The following is a 5,556-nucleotide window of genomic DNA, read 5'->3' on the forward strand; positions in this document are numbered from 1 at the left end:
GAGGGGTCCGCCCGGGACTTCCCCGCCGGGTCCCGCCTCAGGCGGGGAGGTGCCGGCGCGGCCCCGGGCGACCGTTACAGCGTGAGGGGCGCCGGCGGCCCCAGGAGCCGCGCTCGCGGCGCGGTCGCCGTCCTCCGGCGAGGGCCGCTGTGCCTTGCGCTTCCCGCCACAGCCGCCAGCCGCGCCGCGCGCCGCGGCTCACCGCCACCGGCGCCCCCGTGTCGCGACTCCGCCGGTTTCCCAGGCAGCCTCGTGACCGGCTGGTTACAGATCCGAGCTTTACTGTGGCCACAGACGTTACTTCTTACCTGCAAGGATTAATTACTAACATGTCGGTGCATCCAAGGTGATGACTGATTCTGAGCCGGCTTAACCACTGAAAGGTGAATGCCTGCTGCACCGTGTCACGAACGGGGAGCAAAACGGAGCCTCCTTGCACCTATTTTCTCTCACTTCTGGTCAGCATTGCGTGTGTTGTGGAGGCTCACCTCAAGCCAGGCCGCCCTCGCTTCGCTTCCCTGTGAGGGAGCGGGGGACGCGGACTGGCTGTTCACCAGCTCGCAGGGCCGTGCGCTGCCCAGTTTCATGGTTTCTGCCCCAGCTATGTGATCTGGGAGAAGGAACCCAGCACTTGGAAGGAAGTTTTCTGAGGTACTTATGAACTAGAGGAGGAATTAAGGAAATACAACTTCCTTATGACAAATCCCAGTGGCAGAAGCGATTTCTTTCCAGAGTAATTGTCCTACTAGAAATGAGCGTTACTAAAAGGCTGAAGTGGATACAAAAAATGGTGCTTTTCTTGCTCGTATGACAAATCAGAATACATTTTTTGTATACTTTCTGTATCTTCTTTCTAAAATAATGTTTATTGCTCCTTGGAAATAAATATATGCAATTGTTACTTACTAATTTTCAGCTCAAGTTGGGCATTTCTTCGTTCTAGTGCAGCAAATTGGCAAATCCTATCTGGTGAACAACCTCCTATAACAAATACAGGTCTAATGTTTGTCCTGTACAGCTCACTATAGTAAGTGTAACAGTGTCATTGTATGCAGGAAAGTCTCATTTTTAAGACACTCACCTCGCACCTTACCTGAAATATTAAGACTGCTTGATCTTCTCATTGCTTCAGCCTTGCCCTTGATACTCAGAGTCATTTCATGTTAGTTTTGATTTATCTGCTGTTCTTTTAAGTGGTAGTAAGTATTAGCTTTCAAGGTTTGGACTTCAGGTAGTAGTTTGTATGTTTACTATAGTGGGGAAGAGTCCAGAGTCATATGAAGATGTGATAACTTTCAAGGCTTAGAAACTTTGCAGAAAAGGACCTTGGGGCTGTGTTGGGCAAGTTGAACACAAGTCAACAGTGTGCCCTTGCAGCAAAGATTTATCACATGTTGAGCTGTACTGCTGCCTTTCTTACATGAAGATGTATTCAACAAGCAGAAAATGCTATTAAATGTAGTTAAAAATATGAAAAGACAAACATTAATTTTTCGATAAAACCCGAGTTTTAAAATCTGAATGTTGCTTTGTCAATGTTTACAAATATAAACCCATTTGTTTCCTCCTAGTATTGATGGTATTTGTTTGTTTCCATGGATGGCAGGACATACAGAACTGTTTTGTTCCACAGCAGTGCCAGTATATGCCAGTTAGGTGTTCCTCAGAGTATAGCCTCAAGCTTTTCCCATTTGGAACACAGGAAAAATCAGAGACCTCCTTGTACAGGACAGAAAGACCATCCATGAAAGGAATTGAGAATGCAGCAGGAGTTTCCTTCTTTTTTTTCTGAGATAAAATGTAGTGACTGAAAGAAGTATGATTAATGTTGTAGGCTAGCTTTAAAGAAATAGAAAAGTAGGAGTCTCTTTCCTATATTAGTCCTTATCCATACAATATAAAACCCATCAGTTTCCTTTTCTTACAACGGTGAAGTTCAATTTTAGAATAGCTTTCCTTTGTCAAGGACGAGTTTGAGACTGACCAAAGGCTTCTTCTTCAGCCTTTCCTTCGGGCTCTCTTTTCTAAAAGTAATCAGTCTCATCTGATTCAAATCTGATTAGGCTATGATACATCATCCTCTGCCACTTTTTTCTTTAACAATCATTTTAGCTTTTCCACCCTTAGATTTTAGCATTATCAAGACATGAAACGCTGGTTAAATGTTACTTTATCACTGATTGCTGCAATATAGTAGGTATTTCATTTAATAAGTTAGGGTAATAATGGTGACTAATAGCTAAAGGATATCTAGTACTTATTATGACAGTTCTGTTGCTCTCTTAAACCCAGTGAACTTTTTATGATTTATTGCTTATATTGAAGCATTTGATATTGCAGTAAGAAGACAGGCTCCCAAGATGCCTAGTTTTAGTGGATTTATTACTTGCATAACAGAGTAATCTAAAACCGTGAACACTGACATATTTCATTAATGATGTAGTAGTGCATTAAAGCTTGTAATGTACTACTGTGTTAGTCCAGTAGTTGACTGGGAAACTAGAATATTTTGAGTGCATTTGTTATCTCTATGGCAATTTTTTCAGACAGCATCTTCTCTGTGCAGTCTGAGTCTTCATAATAAATGAGATGATGGCTATGTTTCAAATCTGCATTAAGAAAGGGGACTATTTTTTTTATCTATATATGAGAAAAGATTCTGCCCTGATTTTGTTCAGGCTTTGGAGGATGCCCCTTTGCATAACTGTGTGTGAGAAGGTCAGAGTAAGAAAGAGCACTAGGACTAAACTCTCTACAATGCTCCTTAAAGACAAGAGGCCCACGCAGTACTAGAAAAGATCTAGAAGAGCAGCATTTTAACTCTAATTGATAGGTAATCTTTTTATGGCTGACAGTAGATTTTGATCACGATAATGTTTGGCAGTGCAGACAAAGAACTGAACACACTGGAATTCACATTGCAAACCTAAGCATTGGTTTGTTAAAGTTGTTCATTCTGATTGTTCTTGTTCCAAAATGAGGAAAAGCACGACTAAGTTTCTGCTAGAACCAAGCTCTTTTGATGTTAGTGTATTGTCACTTTTAATTGGAATGTTTTTTTGACAATGGTATTGTAGAGGAATTGGGAGAGCCAAGCTCAGGAGGTCTGGCTCATTTTCCTTAGAACACCATGAGAAGCAGGACTTTGAGACACTTAGTCTTGCAGGCCAAACTGCTCTTGTGTATTTTTGCAGGGAGGAGGCGGGACGGGTTAAGTTTCAGAAGAACATAATGTCACTTGATGCTGCCTTTTGAATCTCAAGAGTTAAGCGTTTGTTGCTGTTTTAAAATTTTAAGAATGTTTCATTTTGTAAAATTATGCCATTCATTTTCAACAGTAACATTAATTTTATACATCTTTTCATATATGTATATATAAAGCTATTAATATTACAACAGTAATTTAGAGATATGTAAGTCTGAGGAATTATTTGTCTTCCATTCATAACTATGCATAATATTTTATTAGCTCACAAACAGCTTGCAAAACTTTTTTGGAAGGGAGATGATTTGAGATTCTCAAATGCAGTCTGCTGTGAGTAGTGTTGACGAATACAGCTGGGATGAAAAGTTGTTTGGACACTTAAAATGTAATATTTTGCATTCAGAGTTTTTTTGTTGTTTTATCCTTAGGTGAAAAGTAGCAGCACAGAGGAATGATGGATGACCTTTGTTAAGTTGTAACCTTTTGTCTTGCTGGGTTTAGTCACAAACTTACAATTTTCTAGAAATACAGACGAGTTTGTGGTTTATTTTTATTTTTGTCTGAAAGGTCTATAACATACATGATTTTAATTAATCAAAATAGTTTATTATGTTTCCAGTTCCTGTAGTTGCTCCATCATTGCTCAGGCTACAATCTTACACTGCAATTCTCATTTCCCAGGGCAGTGCATTTAGAGTGTAAAATGTTATGTATTTTTCCTCATTGACTATTAATAAAAACCCCCACATATGAAGAAACCCATCCTACTTTACCTTGGCTATTCCTGCGTAAAAAATAAATACAAAATAAAAATAACTACAAAAAAGTGCATTGTTTCTACTCTGCTAGGTATAATATAGGCCTTGATATTCCTTAGACAAATAGGTTATTGGTAGGCTAGATGAGCAAATGATTAGAGAGCTACATGTGTCGGGATGGCCTGATATCTCCAGGTAATAAAATAAATTATTTTCAAGCTGTCTGGATTTTAGCCTAAAATATATTTAGTACCCATCCCACATGGGTGCTAAATACCTTCCCTCTTCATTGAGTTGTTTGAATTTAGACACTAGTTTTTACTTTCAGGCTAAATGTAAAATGAATAAAATAATTAAATAGGCTTGTTCTTTTCATGCAGTGACTGTTTCTCACTAGGGTTATATAGCAAACAGTTAACATCAGCACTGTTACATATGGTCTTGAGCCTTATCAGGCTCATATGCCAAAGTGTGTTTCTGTGGATCAAGGCCATCTAGGTCTGCTTGATTTTTTTCAGCATACAACTTTTCTTAGAAGCAAATCTGTTTATAGAGAAGTTGCTCAGAAGCTATATTGCTATGTGATTAACATTGCTGGAATCTACAGATAAAAAGAAAAAAGTCATATCAGTGAAACCTAATTCAGCCTAATAATTCTTAATGTCATTTACAACTTTTCTCTAGGAAGGGAAGCTGAGAGGTTGGCATGTTTAGCAAACAGGGAATGAACACTGGAATACACAAGATAGAGGCGTTTTAAATCTACCTAAGAAGAAAATATCTTTAGAAGGGATATGTAAGCAGCAGAAGAGTAACTCTGTTTGCTAAGCTGATGAGCCACTATTGGGACTTGTTCAATTTAGGTATACGATAGACTGAAGAGGGAATCAAAGTCTCGAAGAAATGGGCTAAGCTTTGAACACCTGCCAGTTTTCAGTATTACTACTAGCCTTGCAAAATAAATTTTGTCTTGCTAAAATTTGTTTTGCAAGGCACAGTCTGTGCTGGCTTTTTTGCCTCCTGGACTGAACTACAGCACCCTTTTACTTGCTATTTTGATATACAAATTTAAATAGAACAGGGAAGAATATTCAGTTGCTGCATTCAGAACTTGTTTCTTTTTAAGTATACAAGCTTATATACTAGCAACCTCATATGCTACTTTACATTTGTGTTGTGCCCAATACAAGATAAACTTGTGTGATTCACTGTATTACATTGAATACATTATTTGAGTGGCTGTTTTAAGATTTTTAAAAAATCAGATAGAAGTTTTATAAGCATATATCAGTTGAAGTTAGGTTGGCTTCTCATCTTAATCTGTTATGCAGTCATTTCCTCTTCTCTGTCCTCTGGAGGGAGGTAAAAGCACTTGCATCTCCTCAGTGTGCTACTTCAGTTCAGACTTTGGCTTCTGACTGCTTTAGCAAATAAGTTCAGGGCAGTAGTGCAGTTTTGAAGGGAATTCCCTGATTATTTCAATTTAGTTCATGTCGGTTCAGTTCTTAAAGCAGTGTTTGCATGTATAAATGAGATTCCTTTCAAAGGAAAGGAAATCAGAAATTCCGCTCCAAATGAATTTTGAAGCCTGGT

The sequence above is a fragment of the Phalacrocorax aristotelis genome, chromosome 10 (assembly GCF_949628215.1).
Source record: "Phalacrocorax aristotelis chromosome 10, bGulAri2.1, whole genome shotgun sequence".
NCBI lineage: Eukaryota > Metazoa > Chordata > Aves > Suliformes > Phalacrocoracidae > Phalacrocorax > Phalacrocorax aristotelis.